This window comes from Mastacembelus armatus, chromosome 10, assembly GCF_900324485.2.
Source record: "Mastacembelus armatus chromosome 10, fMasArm1.2, whole genome shotgun sequence".
In the NCBI taxonomy this organism is placed as follows: Eukaryota; Metazoa; Chordata; class Actinopteri; order Synbranchiformes; family Mastacembelidae; genus Mastacembelus; species Mastacembelus armatus.
Window position 1 is genome coordinate 18,903,193 of NC_046642.1, and position 22,205 is coordinate 18,925,397.

A 22,205-nucleotide genomic window follows, 5' to 3' on the forward strand; every position below is an offset into this window, starting at 1 on the left:
GCTATTGTGACCTTTTTGCGTCCCCTTTCAAAAATAAAACACAGGAATACAGGCAGAGTTCTGTTCTGTTCACAAAGTAACACACTCTACCTGTGAATAACACCAACTAAATGCAACTAATGCCTCGGCGAGGAACAAAGGAAAAAGGGAGGCATAAATAGGGAGAACACAAAAGGTGATTGAACACAGGTGAAATCAATGAACAGAAATAATTAGTGAAACTCCGCGGGGACTAGTGTGAGGAAAAAGGAAGTCTTTACAAAGTAAAGGTCCCCCCGATAGGAAGTCCCAAAGGGGAATCGTGACAGTAACTGTGTTATACATAGCGTATCTGACTCCAACCTTTGGACATTGTTCTTCTCTTATGCTTTACTTTTTCATTCAAGGGTGGCTTCATGATCTGGGCAAACATCTGGACACGCCCTACATCAACAGCACTGTGGGCTTTGGTAACATCTGCGCAAACACAGATGCAGAGAAAATCTTCTCCATCTGCACCATGTTCATTGGCGGTATGTCAGACACACAGATGTGACACCATGTTGTTATCATTAAATTATATATAAATTAATATAATAAATGATTATATTATATATTGCAACAGGGTAAACAGATTCAGACTGTATAATTTTTTACAGAGAAACATAGTTATTAAGCCTTTATCTTATAATTTACTGTCTTTCCTGCTATTTGTTTCTCTCTCACAAACAGTGCTGGTGCATTCCCTAGTCTGTACTAATGTGATGGGCCTTGTTCACCGAATGTACGAGCATCGTGCTTTTAATGACATGCGTATAAGGGAAGCGACAAAGTTCTGCCGTGTCCACCGTCTGTAGTCAAGTTATATCTATGGGATGTCTGCCCTCAAAGAACAGGCATCCTCTGATGGTAGTTGAGCACTAAAAAATGGTCTACAATTAATGCACAACCCTTTGTAGCTGTAATGGTTTATGATCTTTGACAGCACATATCCACCTCTACATTATCATTTGGCATCCTACTGAAATTCAAAAGAGGGGAACTGGTGGCAATACATTCATTCCCTGATTATCAATCAGTGTCACACCTCATGTCAATGTCAATATCACACACCACGCCCACATTACATCTGTACATCTCCAGCTCCTACGCAACTTCCCTGATTGGCTGCGAGTCGACATTGCCATGCATGTGCATAGGGAAATGTTCCAGCTGCCAGTTTTTAAAGAGGCCAGTGACAGCTGCCTGCGCTCACTCTCCCTCTACATGAAAATCTCCTTCCACTTTGCTGGGGACTATCTGATCTGTGAGGATGATGTGTTGCATGCCAACTACTTTGTCTGCTCCGGGTCTCTGGAGGTGTTTAAGGACAACACATTGCTGGCCACATTAGGTTTGTATTTGAGCGACTTTTTTTAGCATCATGTTTACGTTGTGTAAAGTGGAGCAAGAAAGTGAATATTTCTGGTTTTGATTTTAGGAACAGGAGACTTGTTTGGATTTGACCTGCTTGGAACAGACCATGTCATCAGGACCGGTTTTCATGTGAAAGCTCAGACCTGCTGTGACCTGCAGTATCTCACCGTGCACGGCCTGAAAGAGGTGCTGAAACTCTACCCGGAATACGCCAATGTGTATTCTTCCAACATCAATAACAGCCTCACCTACAACCTGCATCTGGCCCACCAGAACGAGGACAGTTGCATCCTGCATGACGGCAGCAAAGGCAAGGTACCAAATACACACTCACACAGAAAACTGGTGGTGATTAAATGTCTTTCAGGATCTATTTTCTATTTTAATGAAAACTTTGATACTGTATTTTTCAGCTTGAACTAACAAACCATCACCCAACATCATATTTATTATTTTATACAAAGAACTAAAGAGAGCAGTGGTGATTTGCATTGCATTCTGGTTTACTGAGGCTGCTGTTGTTGAAGATATTAGTGTGTCTTTGTCTTCTACAATGGAATACAACAGTGCAATTGTTAAATATTTGTGAAAAATCATGAAACACAGTTAGAATTTCCTGTGATTCTGGGGACTGGAACCATTTACTGTTTAGATCATTTAAAACGTCTCCTCCTATAGTACCCATTTTAGATGTGCTTTAGAATATGAACCCTGACATCCATGTGTATAACACAAAGGAGATATGGGATTTTTATTTTCTTGGTTTACATCTTGATTTTTGATAAAAGGTATTATATTATCTATAAATACCTAAATAACCACATAGTAACAGTTGATCAGAAGCTGTGAAAAATAAATGAGTCATTATTGACCAGATTACTAATTCAGTGTTAAAATATTTGAAAACACTGCATGTAATTGTTATTTTAGTATTTCCAAATGGTGTTTTATTACTAATCGGTTTTTATAGCCGTAGGATTTGATAAAAACAAGCAAATCAGACAGATTTAGAATTTGTACACCCACTAAAATTAAAAATTGTAATATCACATACAAAAGTGTACATGTTGAATCTGTTGTATTGCAGGAAACCCCAACTAAAGCCAGCAGAGGAGGCAACACCCAAGGTAAGCCACCTGACACTATGGCTCAATTCAATTCCACTACAATTGTGTCAAGGCACTTTACAAAAAACCCAACAAGAGAGGAGAGGAGAGTCGAGGAGAGTCGAGGAGAGTCGAGGAGAGTCGAGGAGAGTCGAGGAGAGTCGAGGAGAGTCGAGGAGAGTCGAGTCGAGTCTTAAGTCCAGCCTTAAAAGTACAGAAGGTGCCTGCCTCCTGAACCCAGACAGGGAGCTGGTTCCACAGGAGAGGAGCTTGATAGCTAAAGGCTCTGCCTCCTATTCAAATGTTCAAACAGTGTATACCACAATGCTGCAGTGCATTGTAGTTTTGACTTTCAGTTCAGTTCAGTTGGAGTCCAACTAATTAACTGAAATATAAGGAGTGAGTTGGCAACAGATGCACAGCTGTGCACAGTAACAATCTGTATTCTGTCACATTTTATATTGATGCTGGCCTCAAGAGTGCAGACAAACACTATGGAGGGCAAGGCAAGATGAGGATGTAGATAGTTTTATTGATAACACAAAATACACTAAGGTAACCAACACACCATGCAAGGGCCCAAAGTAGAATCCCAACTTGAACTATCTAAGTATCAACAGAAGTATCTACTCACAGTGTCCACGAAAACATATGAGCGCTTCAGTCCTCAACCTAGAACACAGCATACGCCTGGATGCAAAGTCCACAAAGTGGCAAAGTGAATTCAAACTGAACAGAAACGAATAGGGAAGTCCAAAAGATGACAGGGAGCAAACCAAGATGACGCAGAGAGAATATTTACAAGACACAGAGAGACTAGGGAGATAACAGCACTAGCAAACAGTGAAAAGAACAACGAGGATCGACTAAATGAACATGTCGTGTCCTGATGTCCTTCTCACTTTTGGGAAACTAGCAATCTGACTAAACTATAACTGACTCAAATTTACTAAGTATAGCTGGCAATCCTCTTCATGAGGATCACAAACATGAGAGAGACCATTGAATCCAAGTGCACAGGTGTTTATTCATACAACATACAGTACAGACAAGATGACTTACCCTGGGGTAGACTGACAATGCTTCTGAAGCTCCCAGCTTTATACTCCAACACAGCAGGGTTTGATTTACGCCCCTTGACCCACCTCTTTTCATTTCAAAGTTATGTCCATTTACCACTGTTAAATTCCCTTTTGTTGTCATATTGGTGTATAGCTTCTTCTCAATTCCTTTTTTTAAGATGCTGGGGGACCCACACCCCGCCCAAGTCTTCTGCTAGGGCTTGGTGTGATTCTCCACACCCTCTCATCCCAATCCTTTGTTAGATTCTTGGATACATACAATGATATATGACACACAGTATCATGTACTCTTCTTTTCCATATAAGGTTTTTACTGCAGAGCATTTTACTCACACATGTCCTTTTAAGATCTTGTACTAACTCTCTGTGTTTTAATGCTTTTCTTTATGTGAAATATGACTTTTCAGAATTCTTCACAAATTACATAGTTTGCCTAGGTGCAGCCTTAGCCTCCCAGATTTCATACACAACAAGCAGAGCACACAGCAGGTGTACATTCACAGTGAGAACTATAAAACACAGGTGAAAGGAATCAAGACTAATGGGAAATGTAAAGCAGGGGAACACAGGAAATAATTTCAAAATAAAAGTCCAGCGTCCTCCCTGCAGCAGATCCTGACAGTTTCCATACAGCTCACTAAGAATGAGAGGCTGTATTTGAAACTGCAGACTATGTAGTAGGTACTACATTTGACTACGTACGTACGTACTTCCCGACCGTTAGAAAAGTATGTTCTATATAGTATGAGTATGGGTAGTCCAGTCTACTGCACAGCATTGTTTTAATTCTGTTAAAGGCTCTAATCTCAATAAATTGCTTAACAACCAACGTGTCCATTAAAAAAGCAGTGTTAAGAAGCTGATGTACAGCATTGACATTAGCGCAATCTGCTCAAAAATAAGGATTAAACATTAAACAACGTTTTCCCCTGAGGTAAACTTGAAAAGAGCCGCGTCTGCAATTTCTGCCATTTTCCAGTATATGACGTCTCCTCTCCCGTGGCCTCATGGGATAGCAAAGTGTCCATCATATGCACACTACAGAATTCGAGCAAAAGTAATAGGTCATCCGGGTACTTCTGTTTTTCTCATACTACCAATTGGAACATAGTACTCGCCTCGCAGCCTGAGGCAGCTCCCTAATGGCTTATATAATATATTGAATATATTGGAGTTATTTTGCTGTGATGTTTAATTAGGTTGCATACTAGTCAGAATAGTTTCTAATGCTCTTCTTCATTTCTCTACATTCCACACAAGCTAAGAACATTCAGCCGTCAGAGGCAGAGAGGGAGGAGATCAGTAGACCCACATTGAACTGGACCAAGAGGTAACAGGCCCTTCATATCGTGTTGCCTAAAAATCCTCCCATATCCACTTTAGCTTGGATCTATGTGTGCTACTGTTTTCAACAGCTTATATGTGAAGTATTGATGACTTGGCAAGAAAAAAATTCAGCTTCAGGGAACCACAAACCTTTTCAGTACAAACCAATAATGTTTGTATGGAATGTTTTTTTAGAGATACATTCAGTCCAACCCTGAATAGAGCAAAGGCAGGTCCCTTTTCTACGTTCAGATGGGCTCAGGTACTGTAACTGCTGTCTGGGGTCAATATGTGGTAATCGGCAGTGCCCTGATGCTGACTCAGCAATCTGAAAGTAAAAACACATTGTACAGCTCTAATTGTGGTCCCTGTCTGGGCCCTTTCCCTTCTTCACGCCCTTGTTCTTAGTTTCTGTTGCCTTTTTTACTTATTTGCATCAGTTACCTCAGGCTGGGTCCCTCTGGATTTCGCAACTGCATAAGAAACTGTTTCTTGGTGTCAAATTGTGAATTGTTTGGTTCTCTTTTGGATGGTCATAAGAAAATTATTCTTAAATAGAAACTGTGTTGCTCTCTGATGGGGACTTGACCCAATAGAACATTCAATACAGGACAGAATATGTGCCAAGTCTCCTACTTTCAATACTAAATTATACTCACCTTCTTCACAGATGGACATAATAGCCCAGAAGCTATCTCAGCTGGAAGATGGCCTGAACGACATTACGCATCTCGTCCAGCAACACTACAACATGTCCTGTTGCCCCTGCAGCTACAGTGGAGCTGCTGAAACCCAATCAGACTTCTGTCTCTCTATGGACAGACAGTGTGTCACCACAAATGTCCAGCGAGGACTTCCAGACTGCAAGCACAAAGCAGCCATGGTGTCTGGATCTCACTGATTGAGCTGCATGTGATTCAGGTGCAGACTCACTGACTTCACTGTCAACTCACTTCAGTCTACACCACCTCTGTACAAAAGTATCTCATTTAGCTTGTGTTTGTGTTAAACTTAGTAATGTAAGTATTGTAGAATTGTTAATGTTTTTGAATTGTTTCTTTCTTGCTGATAAAATAAAGAATAAGAATAAGTACATATTGGAATTACAGTAGTTTTTAATGTTTTTAGCTTTTCATTTTATAATCAAACAGAAATCCATCTCCAATGTCTTTAAGTTTTAAAAAGAGCATTTCACAGAATCTGGTGGTTCATGTGACTTTAACTGTGATTTACTGAGAAACCTGAGATCTTTGATGCATTCATCATGCTGCTATTTGGATTCAACAGGTTGTTGTCCATGATGCTTGATAAAAACCCCAGTTCAAAGTAGGTAAATATATGTTTTTATGATCTAATGGGAAATCACAGGCTGAGGTTATAACAGTTACCTGCTGGACTTTCAGGTGGGAGATGTGTTGTGATTACGGTGATAAAATAATGGGGCCCATAATGACTTAGCTTTTGGTATAATGTCACAATGTCACATTTGTCAGTCAAAGAACATGCTTTTTAAAATCAGGGCACTCTCTTCAAAAAGATACAACTACAACATGTCCCTCGTTTAACAACCACTTGAAGGTGAAAGATGCCTGAACATGAAGACTGCCTCCCAGCTGATTGTGGAGATGGATCATCTTAAAGAACAACATATGATTTTACACCGAGGGAGTTCAACTGTCTTGACAATTGAGAACAGATTCATTCGACTGATACAAAGAGAAACAGGTGGACTGCAGTGTACCTGCAAGGCAAGTCAGATTCATGTGTGTTTTACGAGCTTTAAATGTATTTAATTCAAGATTTAAGAGGGTGATGGTTTAAGATGAACTGCTGTCCAATCAGCCTTCACATTTTGTCTAGCCCCAGTTAGATCTTGTGTCTAGAGTTTGTGTCCATGATGCTAAAAACCTTATATTAGAATTTCATTGAAATTTTGAGAATTTGTACTTTACTTGAGTAGTATGTTCTGGGGAACCTTATTACTTTTACTGTACTAGACCTGAAAGATAAATATAATACTTTTTACTGTACTACATTTCTATAAAAGTTCTGGTTACTCGTTACTTATGGGATAAATTGTCTTAAAACCAAAAGACAATTGACCATGTTCATTAAGTTTCTTGTTTGTGTGTGGTTTCTCCCACTTACACACCCTAAAGATACACACTCCGATACAGTAGGTGGCAGTGGCGGTTATGATTTAGTCCTGGTTCAGTCTTGGTTTATTCCTGGTCTAGTCCTGGTTCGGTCTTGGTTTATTCCTGGTCTAGTCCTGGTTCGCTCTTGGTTTATTCCTGGTCTAGTCCTGGTTCGCTCTTGGTTTATTCCTGGTCTAGTCCTGGTTCGCTCTTGGTTTATTCCTGGTCTAGTCCTGGTTCGCTCTTGGTTTATTCCTGGTCTAGTCCTGGTTCGCTCTTGGTTTATTCCTGGTCTAGTCCTGGTTCGCTCTTGGTTTATCCCTGGTCTAGTCCTGGTTCGCTCTTGGTTTATCCCTGGTCTAGTCCTGGTTCGCTCTTGGTTTATCCCTGGCCTAGTCCTGGTTCGCTCTTGGTTTATCCCTGGCCTAGTCCTGGTTCAGTCTTGGTTTATTCCTGGCCTAGTCCTGGTTCAGTCTTGGTTTATTCCTGGTCTAGTCCTGGTTTAGTCTTGGTTTATTCCTGGCCTAGTCCTGGTTCAGTCTTGGTTTATTTCTGGTCTAGTCCTGTAAAATAACACTGGTGCTTCTGTTTATTCACTAATCGTTGGGTCATGACTGAAAGCACAAGATCTTGGATACAAGTAGCTGAAATGAGCTTTCTTCATAGGGTGGCCAGGCGCTCCCTTACAGATGGGCTGAGGAGCTCTGTCACCTGGGAGGAGCTCGGAATAGAGCTGCTGCTCTATAAACATAGGGAGGAGCCAGCTGAGGTGCCTCAGGCATCTCTTCCGGATGCCTCCTTGGGAGGTGTTCTCAGCATGTCCCACCAGGAGGAGACCCCAGGGAAGACCCAGGACCTGGATAAGCGGAAGAAAATGGATGGATGGATTAGACTTCGCTCAGTCCTGGTTTACTATTGCTACCTTCAGTGTTTGTTTGGATAGTCCTGATTTTAACATCGTCTCATCTCAGTTTAGACTTGGGTTAGACCTGGTTTAGTTCTAGTTCGCACCTGTTTTAGACTTTTAGTCCCTGTTTTGTCCATTAATGGAATTACTATTAATTCCTCTGTTTCTCATTTACTGATTCTGTACAAACGTCCTCTCACACCCCCACAGTCACGACCGCAGTCTCCCTTGCCCTCTCGGCCTCCACAGCATCCAGCTCCACAGTGTCCAGCTCCACAGCATCCTCCAGCACGTCCACAGCTACCGGAACCCTTAGCGCCGCCTCGAGTCCTGAAGCTGTCAGAGCCGCCGGAGGGGCCCGAACCGCCGGAGGGGCCCGAGCCTGAGCCACTGGAATGGCCGGCACCACCAGAGCCACTGGAGTGGCCAGCACCATCTGAGCTTCCAGGATTGCCTGCCTATCTCCTCCTGCCAGAGTTACCACAGTCATCTCTGCGGCAGCCTCCAGCACCAGCACTGCCGTCTCCAGCACTGCCGTCTCCAGCACTGCCGTCTCCAGCACTGCCACTCTTGTCTCGGCCCCCACGAGTTCCGGAACCGACAGAGTGGTCCAAACCACCAGAATCCACAGAATGGCCAGAGTCATCGGAGTGGTCCCAGCCCCGGTGGCAATCAGATCCGCCGAGACCTCCACAGTACCCGGTTTTGCCAGTCACTTGAATCTCCTGAATCCCCACAGAAGCCTCAGTCACCCATGGATCCCGACCAGCAGCCTCCTGAGTTCCCACTAAACCCTCCAGGGTTTCAACCGCACCCACAGTCGCCAGCACTACCTCACCTGACAGAATTTCCAGGGCTGTCGGAGCACCTCCAGCCACCAGGGCCATCAGAGCTTCCACAGCCCCCACAAGTATCAGAGTTTCCTGATCGGGCACTGCTCCTACAGCCGCCGCCTCAGTTTCCAGATCCGCCCCAGTTTCCAGGCCCACCTCTTCACCTGTCAGACTCGCCAAAGCCCTCACAGCCGTCTCAGCTGCCAGGGCGACCGGGTTGGCTCAAGCCACTGGAGCCTCCAGAGTGGTCAGGTTCACCCCGGCACCCACAGCTCACACCGAGTTCAGACCTGCCACAACTACCTGAGTTCCCGGGACTGTCAGAGTCTCTACCAGCCGGGCTCACAGAGGTCCACAGTCCGCAGCCGCCGGGGTCAGAGCCATAGGTGCCCAAGGGTCCACGGAGGCTAGCGGCCGCGCCACCGTGTCTCCTGAGTCCAGAATACCCTGAGCTGTCACACCTTCCAGAGCCGCTGCAGCTTCCGGAACCTTCAGTGCCACCCCGCCGATCATCTCCAGAGCCCCTACGGATATCTCAGCATCTGCAACACCCACAAGGTCCGCAGCAGCATCCAGTTCCGCCTCTCTGGTCAGTGCCTTCAGTGCCTTCACCACCTCCTGCATCATCTCGCAGGTCACCACCTCCAGTGCCATCTCGTGTCCCGAAGCAGTCTGAGCCGCCGGAATGGCCAGAACCGCCACAGTGGCCAGAACCTCCAAAACCACTGGAGTGGCCTGAACCACCAGGGCCACCGCTGAAGCCACAGCCACCCAAGAACTCTAATCCACAACCTGCCGAGCCTCCACAACCCCCAGATCTGCCAGAGCTTCCAGGCCTGTTCGAGTTTTTCCCTGAGTGGATTGAACCACTATTTCCAGAGCTTCTGCCATACAGCTTCCCCCTTAGGAAGAGAAAAAAGTTTTAAACTAATGCACTGTATGCCATAAACAGTTTACAAATTAAATAAGTTGTAGCAACAACTGATGTGGTAGCGTTTTGAGTTACATTACCTCAGAAACACAATCTGCAGCCAAGCACGTTGCATGGTAGACCCTCAGATGGACAAATCGAATTTGGTTCAGGGGCTCATTACTCCTCTTGGTCTGCTGCCAGGGAGACACGGATTTTGATTTCTTTTTTGATCCAACCAAAACCTTTCAATACAGTGAACTTTGTTAGGATCAGGTTTTGCATTTACTACAGGTAATATTTAAATGATGCCACAGTGAACACATTACACACGTTGTCCTAAGCAAAATGCCATCATTGTTGTTATTATGCTTGAATAGGATCTTTATATGCAATATATGATATGCATCTCTTCACGTAATGACATTGAAACATCCATCCTGTGTTCACTCCTCCATGAAGGTTCAGACTGCTTTTATACCCTCAACAAGTGAGGAAGGTAAGTTCATTACAGCTCACAGCTAAGTTCAACGTGTAATAACATCAAAACATCCATTATACTCTATAAGGTACTAACCCACAAAATGAAGTGGTTGCCAGTTTCAGGGGTCTTGTGCCCAACAACTCTGGGAAATAGGACAGTTGAGTCTTTCCTCAAATCCTAGATGACAATATTTGTGCACTTGTTGATGCGCTAGTTAAATGACTCAAAAAATATACAGTAATGGTTATCAAAAAACACAGCATCTGACCTGCAAGCATGTCCAGTGTGTGGAGTTTATTTCCCCCCCTTTAATCCAGTTTCTCCACCTAGCAGTGAAATTATATGTTTGTAATGCAAACACCTTTAAAGAGGCAAAAAATTAGGGCAATGACTGTAGCAGTTTAGTGTCTGCATGCCATATCACAATAACAATAAGAATATGTGAATATGTGAGTGTATGGTCGGCTGGACAGGTCTTGCTTTCACCACCTGTAAAGAAAAAACAGTAAAGCTCTTAATATCTTTTCAAAATCTTATTGGTCAGTGCAGTCAAAGGTGCTGCAGCTTACATCATCTGTGAGCCAGGGATACATGGTGTATCTTTCATCTTTCAGTAGATCTTGGGGACAGACGTTATGAAGGTTACTCAGATAACCCAAAGCTTGGTCCAGTTTGACAATGTAATACTCATTTGAAGCAGTCATGTAAAGGAAGGATAGTTTTTCCTGTTATTGGGCATATAATTAGAGCATTAGCAAACACGCAAAGTAATTTATAGTTTATATTTAACATGTCGTACAGTAAAACTGATTAATAAGTTGTATAACGTGTACTTAGTACATACAGTGGGTACAGAAAGTATTCAGACCCCTTTAAATTTTTCACTCTTTGTGTCATTGCAGCCATTTGCCAAAATCAAAAAAGTTCATTTTATTTCTCATTAATGTACACTCAGCACCCCATCTTGACAGAAAAAAACAGAAATGTAGAAATTCTTGCAAATTTATTAAAAAAGAAAAACTGAAATATCACATGGTCATAAGTATTCAGACCCTTTGCAGTGACACTCATATTTAACTCACATGCTGTCCATTTCTTCTGATCCTCCTTGAGATGGTTCTGCTCCTTCATTGGAGTCCAGCTGTGTTTAATTAAACTGATTGGACTTGATTAGGAAAGGCACACACCTGTCTATATAAGACCTTACAGCTCACAGTGCATGTCAGAGCAAATGAGAATCATGAGGTCGAAGGAACTGCCCAAGGAGCTCAGAGACAGAATTGTGGCAAGGCACAGATCTGGCCAAGGTTACAAAAGAATTTCTGCAGCACTCAAGATTCCTAAGAGTACAGTGGCCTCCATAATCCTCAAATGGAAAAAGTTTGGGACGACCAGAACTCTTCCTAGACCTGGCCGTCCAACCAAACTGAGCAATCGTGGGAGAAGAGTGTTGGTGAGAGAGGTAAAGAAGAACCCAAAGATCACTGTGGCTGAGCTCCAGAGATGCAGTAGGGAGATGGGAGAAAGTTCCACAAAGTCAACTATCACTGCAGCCCTCCACCAGTCGGGGCTTTATGGCAGAGTGGCCCGACGGAAGCCTCTCCTCAGTGCAAGACACATGAAAGCCCGCATAGAGTTTGCCAAAAAACACATGAAGGACTCCCAGACTATGAGAAATAAGATTCTCTGGTCTGATGAGACCAAGATTGAACTTTTTGGTGTTAATTCTAAGCGGTATATGTGGAGAAAACCAGGCACTGCTCATCACCTGCCCAATACAATCCCTACAGTGAAACATGTTGGTGGGAGCATCATGTTGTGGGGGTGTTTTTCAGCTGCAGGGACAGGACGACTGGTTGCAATTGAAGGAAAGATGAATGTGGCCAAGTACAGAGATATCCTGGAAGAAAACCTCTTCCAGAGTGCTCAGGACCTCAGACTGGGCCGAAGGTTCACCTTTCAACAGGACAATGACCCTAAGCACACAGCTAAAATAACAAAGGAGTGGCTTCGGAACAACTCTGTGACCGTTCTTGACTGGCCCAGCCAGAGCCCTGACCTAAACCCAATTGAGCATCTCTGGAGAGACCTGAAAATGGCTGTCCACCAACGTTCACCATCCAACCTGACAGAACTGGAGAGGATCTGCAAGGAAGAATGGCAGAGGATCCCCAAATCCAGGTGTGAAACACTTGTTGCATCATTCCCAAGAAGACTCATGGCTGTACTAGCTCAAAAGGGTGCTTCTACTCAATACTGAGCACAGGGTCTGAATACTTATGACCATGTGATATTTCAGTTTTTCTTTTTTAATAAATTTGCAAAAATTTCTACATTTCTGTTTTTTTCTGTCAAGATGGGGTGCTGAGTGTACATTAATGAGAAATAAAATGAACTTTTTTGATTTTGGCAAATGGCTGCAATGACACAAAGAGTGAAAAATTTAAAGGGGTCTGAATACTTTCCATACCCACTGTATATCCCTATGCTGGAGTGTGCCAGTTTACATTAAGGTCAAAACAAAGAGTTAGCTATTATATAGTGTTTCAGAAGAGCTTTTTGTTATAGGTTCTTGTGGGGAAGAACTCCTTCTGGCCAATGTCAAAAGTAGGAGGCAAACTCCATTCAACTGGAAAATGTGTTCAAAATGGACGTTGTGGTATAAACAAAAATGTACAGTCAACAACTACAAAAGAAACACTGTTAACACTTAATAGAATCAAAACTAACTCAAGAGAAACAAGACCATGTGGGCCTGGCTACACAGTTGATCTCCTGATTGATTTTAACAGACTGTTTATGTATACTGCAGGGTTATTGTGAGTCTCCTGCCATCTTTTCTCAAGTAATGTCTGCTAACTTACCTAGGTTTTCACCTCCTGAAGGAAGTCAAGTACTTTTGTGTGTAGATGATATTTTAATATGCTCTGAAACACCAGGACAATGTAAAACAGACACCATAGCTCTGCTTAAGTTTCTAGCAGAACAGGGACACAAAGTGAGTAAGAACAAACTGTAGCTGTGGAAAAAAGAAAGTTAAATACTGTACCGAGGTTACAGCCTCCTGTGCTCTAGACTCACACAGAAAAGAAGCCATACTTAAAGCAACAAGACCAGAAACTAAAAGACAGACGATGTTTTTCTTAGGTATGACAAACATCTGCAGCTGCCAAACTATTCAGAGTTGTCTAGTTGTCTAATGTTGAAATTGATTTATGACACACCTATGGCAGGTCGTGATAAAATAAAATGACTGAAACTGCAGAAAAAGCCTCTAATGATCTTGTGACCCTGACCAGCACTTCTGTTTTAGGACTGCCTAACTATGGAAAATGTTTTATGCAAACTGTTGATTGTAAAAATGGTCACATGACTTCAGTGCTGACTCAGTGCTGCCTTATGGGGACAAAAACAGGCCTATTGCTTATTATTCTACCCAATTGGATCAAATAGCAAGAGTAATGCCTGTATGTATTCAAGCTGTTATTGCAGCCTCCATGACAGTCCAAGCTTCAGTAAGCATCGTGTTGATCCATCCTCTGACACTAAAGGTTCCACATGCAGTCTCTGTCCTGTTGTTGCAAGACAAGATTAGCATACATGTCACCAGCTAGGCATTTATCCTGCATGATTGCATTGCTTTCACAGCCACATCTCACTATTGAGTGATGTACAACACTCAGTCCTGCTACACTAATGCCTACAGCCGAGGATGGTGAGCCACATGATTGTATTGCTGAGTTGCCCAGGGCTGACTAACTGACACACCTTATAAAGATGCTGAAGTGACAATGTTTAGCTATAGATGGATAAATCCAGACGTATTTAATGCTACAGGTTATGCTGTTCTAACACTTACAGAAGTGCTTAAAGCTGAGCTGCTGCCGTAACTCAACAGCAGAGCTGATGAAGCAGCAAAACAGGCATCACCATCTTGTCTCTTTCATTTCTTCTGTTCTCCTTTTGTGTCATGGTCCATGTTCAGGTTTCCTGTTTGGGACTTTTATTTTGTACCATTTCCTGTGTTCTTCCTAGTTAGTCCTCTGTAGGTTAAGTTTCATTGCCCTGGTGTCTGCTTTTGTTCCCTGGTTTGCTCCTCCCCTTGGTCCCTCCTTTCCCATGTGTATGTACGTGTTCTCCTGGGGCAGCTAGGTGATTAGCCACACCTGATACTAATAGGGATCAGGTGGAGGAAGCTTTATACCAGCTCTCCACTTCACCTAGTTGTTGGTTGTACTATGACGTGACTGTTTCTCTGTTTGTGGCTACAATCTCTTTGGCAGCATCCTGGTTCTTGGGTCTTGTGTTTCCTGGTTCTGTTTCCCTGTAAAAGACCACACTCTCCTGAGTTTCCTCAGTCTTATCCTGGTCCTGAATTCCTTCTGAGTATTGGTCCACATTAGCATGTTTTTCCGGTCTTATGCAAAAGCTGCATTGTTTTTCTCTCAGTTTCTTCTTTCATTTCCATTAGCTGTTTTTTTCAAATTTTCCCTCTCTCTGCTGGAGATCTGCTTTTACGTTGTCCAGCGCACTTTGAACTCTTCAGCCTGTCTCAGAGCCTTCTCTGATTTCTCTTTTTCCAACTCCAGCGCTTGTTCAAAGCTATTTTCATTCTAGTTGTCCCACGTTTTTATTTTCGGCTAACATCTCTGGCTATAAAGTGTTTGGGGCTGGTACCTGCGCATTTAGGTCTTTTCTTGGAACTGCCCACCTCATCTTGTGGCAGCAGTTGCTTCTTCTCCCTCCAAGTTTTCCTCCAGGGATCCACCTTTTGCAGGAGAACGGTTTTTTGTAATCCTCTTGGAGTGAATTGAATTTGATGGTCCCGTCCTCCTCCCTCTTGTTAGAGAGCTGTAGCTCTTTCTTTACAGCCTGGATGTCAGCCTTAAGAGACTCGATCTCCTCATTTTTCATATTAATTTCCTTTGACAAATAATCCATGAAATACTCATGTTCCTCCTCCAGGGTTTCCACCTCATATTTCAGGGTTGCCACCTGCTCCTGCAGGGATTCGATTGTTTCTTTGTTGTCCATAGTTTCTCTCGTTGTAGATCTGCTCTGTGCTGAACGACCGATTATTGTAGTATTATCTAGTACTCTGTCCAACTTCGGAGTTAAAAGGTTTATGTCGTACACGTGACGTCATCGCACACTGACGTCATTGCTTTGATGCCTCACTGTAAAAATAAACAATAGGCTTCACGTCGAACGTCACGTGATCAAACCGGAAACAGGTCTTACACGTCAGAGAATGCGGAAGTATAGGCTTCATGTGGGTTTCATACGATGACTTAGTTCGTTAAAGAACAATGTCTCTTTGGAGACCAGTTGAGCACCGGAAGTTGGAAAAGTTTCTGCCGCGGACCTCGATGCTCCGTCGTCAGTTTCAGCGTCAGTTTCTTCCAGTTCTCAAGCTGGAAGAAAAAGATGGATCCGTGATGGGGGACGTGACAGTCTGGGAGCTCAGAGGACTGCAGCGTTTGACAGGGGGAGCTGTGCTTGTGTTGTTCACACGGATGGTGAAAAGTGAGAGCGAAATGAGAAATGAAGCAGTCGTCACTTCTGGTCACTAGTGAATTGGTAAATGCCAGATTCAGTACATTTCTGTGACTTTGTCATTTAGATTCGCCCAGTTATTAAAGTCTGCATGCAGAAGTTTTCATGTTGATTTCTTAACCTTTAGGCAGCCAGTATGAAATGTTGTCTGACCTTTTTGACTGACCTTCTTAATGTGACTTGACCAAACCATCTTACCACACAGTCTACTTTAGCTGTTGCTGTTTGTGATCATACCTCATGATGCTCATCAGCAGATGTGTTTAGTCCTGTTTTTAAAGTCAGAGGTTCACAGTTTGTGGACGACCACCGAAACACCAGTCAAGGAAACAATCCCACCACAGTTATTTAGTGGCTGCTCTGTAGCATTTGATCATGATCAGTGAATTCAACTGAATGTTTTTAGTTTTAAGGACGAGCTTTGTCTGAACTCAACTCTCAGGCTCAGCTCTCATCACCTGTGTGTCCTTAACTATGAACTATTCAACCACTTCATATATTCATTCATACATGTTGCCCAGAAATGTATATTTCTTCATCATCACATGTTATTAAAGTCATCTGATTCCAGACTATGGTATACTGTGTATTCTGAATCAAATTGTTCCTGTTGCTCTCTGAAACTATGAGCTTAACGCGCTGTATGAGGAGCGCAAACTGGTGAAGAGGTCGCATTCATCTGTTATTCAAATACTTGATTAAAGTTACGTGAGGTTGGGGGCTACATTTCTGGTGATGTAGCGGTAAGTCTCTCTGCCATAATCCTGAGTAGTCTGGTTTAGTCTACTCTAAAGCAGGAGCGGATCGACCAGCTGAGACGAGGTCTAGCGGCAGCAGAGGACCAGCATCGCTTGTTGCAGCTGCAAAAGCTAAAGCAGCTATCCCAGCTCCAGACTGAGCTACAGGACGCACACTCTGAAGCTGAAACATGGGTACTAGACATAATCTCAAGATTTGATGTCAGGGCATAGACCAGGTTTCTCAAAGACTGTGCTACCATCTTCTGTGTACATTCAGTTGTCCCTGTCTTCATGCAGGAAAGGAAGTGGAAGCATGTTCAGGAAACTGCAGCAAAAACAACACTCCAGCTGGGACAGATTAAGATGTTGACCCTCAACCTCCATGAAACGACAGGAGGCTGTGGATGTGAATGAGACAGAGGAACAGCTGGACAGGGTATGTGTTCAAACAGAGAAGAGAGGCTGACAAACAGCCAGAGACCCTGAAAATGATAATTACATACTGTTTCCTACTGTCTCCTTCTCAGATCAAGATCGTCATCCAGGACCACGAGGACAAACTGAAACAGTATCAAACTCTGCAGAGAAACAGTGATGGACAGAAAAGAAAACACAGCAAAAAGGGAATTTCAACAAAATAAAATAAAGAATCATAAGCGCAAAGAATAATTTATGAAAGACTTTTTTAATGGTAATAATTTAAATAGAGATTTTCAACAGGTCGCTCGACATGAACAGTGTTTATACAAATGACAGATGATTAGAGGAATGGGTTGTCAAATAAGAAGAGAGTGGGAACAGTATTATTAGATTTTAGCCTTGAATGTGATGGATCATTTCTTGGTTGTTAGATAAATTGAAACATTATCATTTCGCTTGTACTGCACTGAAGTAGATGAAGGAAAACAAAGCCTGTTATAAAGCATCAAGATACCAGCTAAAACAGAACCAATACTAACAGTGTGCATAAAAAACAACTATTGAACAGGTAGAAGATACAAAGCTTCTTGGAGTCACTGAGTAATAAATGATCATGGCCCAAATAAATAGACGATATTGTGGGCAAAGTGGGGAGAGGGAACTCTAGAGCTATGCCACTAGATGTCACTAGACAAGTTCTATGTGCTTTAGTTCTGTGACTGCTGGATTGCTGTTTATTGATTTGGTCAATGAGGCAGCACGGTGGATTACTGGTTAGCACTGTTTGCATGTTCTCCCTGTGCTTGTGTGGGTTTTCTCCAGGTACTCTGGTTTCCTCCCACAGTCCAAAAACATGTATGTCAGGTTGATTGCTGACTCTAAATTGCCCATAGGAGTGAGTGTGAGTGTGTGAGGTTGTTTGTCTCTATGTGGCCCTGTGATGGACTGGTGACCTGTCCAGGGTGGACCCCTGCCTTTCACCCAAAGAGAGCTGGGATAGGCTCCAGCAGATCCCCACATTAAGAATGTAAATGGTAGATGGAGCAGATAATATTGAATGTCCTGTTACTGGGGACAGTTTTCAGTTTTTTGTCCAAAAATGGAGAAAAGGAAAGATACGGCAGCTCCATCACTGTGACGATTTGAGGGTTCTCAGATTAACAACCACTGGTGATCGGGTTAAACTCAACTTGGATCAGCGCAGAAGCCATAACTCTCGGGCCAGTTCCTCTAAGGAATGTACTATATCGCTCACCCAAAACACAGCGAACTTTAATAAAAGATAATTTTATTCTTAAGAAGATGATTAAAATATGGCGAATAGTCCGCAAAATAGAAGGGCTTGACTCCCACCTTTCACTTCTCACACACCTGCATAACAATCCAGATTTCCCCCCGGGGATGAATGACGGCCTAATACATTTGAGAGGCAAAGGAATACATGTCACCGGAGACTTAATGGAGAATAAACAGTTAATGACCTTTGAACAATTCACTGCAAAACATGATCGCAATAAGAAGTTTTTCAGTAGTGGCCTGATGGAAAGTGAGTCGGACTTGCAACCCAAAAAGTCACGGGTTCGCGTGTCGGGTCTCAGGTCTGGCAGGAATTCGCCCTCAATACCATGACTGAGGTGAGACTGTCATGAGTGACCTTGAGCAAGGCACCAGACCCCAACTGCTCCCCGGCACTGGCTGCCCACTGCTCCGGGTGTGCGCGCATGGTGTGTTTGTGTGTTCACTACTGTGTGTGCACTTTGGGTGGTAAGAGAATTTCCCCATTGTGGGACTAGTAAGGGAATTAAGCTAAGTCATAACAAAAAAATCTCAGAGTCTATTCATGTGGCCTCTGCGTATCCCCAATGGAGGAACAATTAAATAAACTTACTTCATCTTGATCTGCATCCAAAATCTTTTATAGTATTTGGATAGGGCAAATACAGACAGCTCAGACAAAACTAGGGTGCTATGGGAAGAGGACCTTGAAGAAGAAATTCAGATAATTGATTGGGAAACCATACGTGAAATGCCTTCCTATTTGGCCAATAACTCTGCCTGGGAAATGCAGTTTAAAATAGTTCATCATCTGCACGTGACCCCTGTCCAAAGACATAAAGTAAACCCAAAACTCTCCAACCTCTGCAATAATTGTAAAAGTACAGTTGGATCCCTCATCCACTGTTTCTGGAGCTGCTCAAAAATACAACAATTCTGGACAGGCGTCCTACAGGAACTAGAGAACATTTTTTGTTGCTCATTACAAATAGGACCAATGACTTGTTTGCTTGGCATGAACCAGGAACTCCCGTCCCAGATTCCAAGGGACCCACCTTCTTCAAATCTTACTCCACTGTGCCCGCAAATGCATACTTCTATGTTGGATAACAGACCAAGTCCCTTCAATACCACAGTGGATTAATACAGTCAAGGGTCTTATTCCATTTGAATCTTTTTGCAACAGCATTAAAAGACAAACCTTTTACATTCTATAAAGTATGGGACCCCTTATTTACCTATCTTGGGGCTGAAGAGAGACACCTATTAATGCTGGGTCTACAGAACCTGGCGTGGAAGGACTGAATAACAATCCAACGGTGATGTAACTTTATTTATTTATTTTTAATTTTTTTTATTATTATCATAATAATTATTTTTATTATTATTATCATTATTTAAAATTTTTAAAATGTTTTTCTCTTTTTCTGTAATGATGTATTTGGTCATAATGTATGTTAATGTGTATTTTGTATCTTGTAGAGAATTCAAATGAATGGCCACCTGGGCAATTTGTGTTAGCTCAGATGTGTCAACTATGTTTAAACCCTGAAAATGTCAAAAGCCCCCATGCACAGTATCGGGTCCAAACCCTGGAAGAAAGAGGAGATACTGTGATCCCGGACGAGCCCCCAAGTCTGTTTAAGGTAAATTCTTTAACAAATAGACTCAGAGGACGAACTTCAGTCAGTTACATAGGAGTTTTACTTGCAAGGAGTAACGGTCATACAGCACCTTAGTACAGCATGAGAGTCACTACCTGGTCACAGCCAAGCACATCGTTTTTAATGGTATGATACATAAAAGTCATGTGCATAGACAGAGGAGGCAAGACATCTGGGTTATGATGCCAAGAGTCTTTATCAAAGAGTCATTCTGAGTTTAACGTTTTCCATAGTTTGACTCCAGAAACTGAAATACAGAAATTTTTCATTGTTGTTCTAACTTTTTAAATTTGAGATTGAAGTTACCTCTTAAGTTATAGCCACTATGTCGATCACTAAAATGTTTCTGAATATTTGCCCAAAGTGAGTTCTGTTCTTTTAGTGTTTTCATATCAGTTTCATCACAGTCTGTTGACATTTTAGTTTTGCATTTTAGAACCGTGTTACTAACTTCATTCTCACCTACGGCCGAAAAATCATTGAAGTCAGATTACTATTAATCAATGTATAATTAATAAAATTAGAATTATGAGTAGCAATCTCTCCTGCTAATTGTGGACCAATACTCAGAAGGAATTCAGGGCCAGGATAAGACTGAGGAAACTCAGGAGAGTGTGGTCTTTTACAGGGAAACAGAACCAGGAAACACAAGACCCAAGAACCAGGATGCTGCCAAAGAGATTGTAGCCACAAACAGAGAAACAGTCACGTCATAGTACAACCAACAACTAGGTGAAGTGGAGAGCTGGTATAAAGCTTCCTCCACCTGATCCCTATTAGTATCAGGTGTGGCTAATCACCTAGCTGCCCCAGGAGAACACGTACATACACATGGGAAAGGAGGGACCAAGGGGAGGAGCAAACCAGGGAACAAAAGCAGACACCAGGGCAATGAAACTTAACCTACAGAGGACTAACTAGGAAGAACACAGGAAATGGTACAAAATAAAAGTCCCAAACAGGAAACCTGAACATGGACCATGACACAAAAGGAGAACAGAAGAAATGAAAGAGACAAGATGGTGATGCCTGTTTTGCTGCTTCATCAGCTCTGCTGTTGAGTTACGGCAGCAGCTCAGCTTTAAGCACTTCTGTAAGTGTTAGAACAGCATAACCTGTAGCATTAAATACGTCTGGATTTATCCATCTATAGCTAAACATTGTCACTTCAGCATCTTTATAAGGTGTGTCAGTTAGTCAGCCCTGGGCAACTCAGCAATACAATCATGTGGCTCACCATCCTCGGCTGTAGGCATTAGTGTAGCAGGACTGAGTGTTGTACATCACTCAATAGTGAGATGTGGCTGTGAAAGCAATGCAATCATGCAGGATAAATGCCTAGCTGGTGACATGTATGCTAATCTTGTCTTGCAACAACAGGACAGAGACTGCATGTGGAACCTTTAGTGTCAGAGGATGGAACAACACGATGCTTACTGAAGCTTGGACTGTCATGGAGGCTGCAATAACAGCTTGAATACATACAGGCATTACTCTTGCTATTTGATCCAGTTGGGTAGAATAATAAGCAATAGGCCTGTTTTTGTCCCCATAAGGCAGCACTGAGTCAGCACTGAAGTCATGTGACCATTTTTACAATCAACAGTTTGCATAAAACATTTTCCATAGTTAGGCAGTCCTAAAACAGAAGTGCTGGTCAGGGTCACAAGATCATTAGAGGCTTTTTCTGCAGTTTCAGTCATTTTATTTTATCACGACCTGCCATAGGTGTGTCATAAATCAATTTCAACATTAGACAACTAGACAACTCTGAATAGTTTGGCAGCTGCAGATGTTTGTCATACCTAAGAAAAACATCGTCTGTCTTTTAGTTTCTGGTCTTGTTGCTTTAAGTATGGCTTCTTTTCTGTGTGAGTCTAGAGCACAGGAGGCTGTAACCTCGGTACAGTATTTAACTTTCTTTTTTCCACAGCTACAGTTCTTTCTTGCTCACTTTGTGTCCCTGTTCTGCTAGAAACTTAAGCAGAGCTATGGTGTCTGTTTTACATTGTCCTTGTGTTTCAGAGCATATTAAAATATCATCTACACACAAAAGTACTTGACTTCCTTCAGGAGGTGAAAACCTAGCTAAGTTAGCAGACATTACTTGAGAAAAGATGGCAGGAGACTCACAATAACCCTGCAGTATACATAAACAGTCTGTTAAAATCAATCAGGAGATCAACTGTGTAGCCAGGCCCACATGGTCTTGTTTCTCTTGAGTTAGTTTTGATTCTATTAAGTGTTAACAGTGTTTCTTTTGTAGTTGTTGACTGTACATTTTTGTTTATACCACAACGTCCATTTTGAACACATTTTCCAGTTGAATGGAGTTTGCCTCCTACTTTTGACATTGGCCAGAAGGAGTT

General features: G+C 42.6%; 1 long non-coding RNA gene across 1 annotated transcript; it reads left to right on the top strand.

Moving 5' to 3' along the window:
- The first annotated feature begins 15,381 nt into the window (after positions 1-15,381).
- On the top strand, positions 15,382-17,100 carry LOC113144481 (uncharacterized). The gene is made up of 3 exons (XR_003297157.1): positions 15,382-16,669; positions 16,775-16,913; positions 17,005-17,100. It is a non-coding gene; the product is annotated as an uncharacterized LOC113144481 (long non-coding RNA).
- The last annotated feature ends 5,105 nt before the right edge of the window (positions 17,101-22,205 follow it).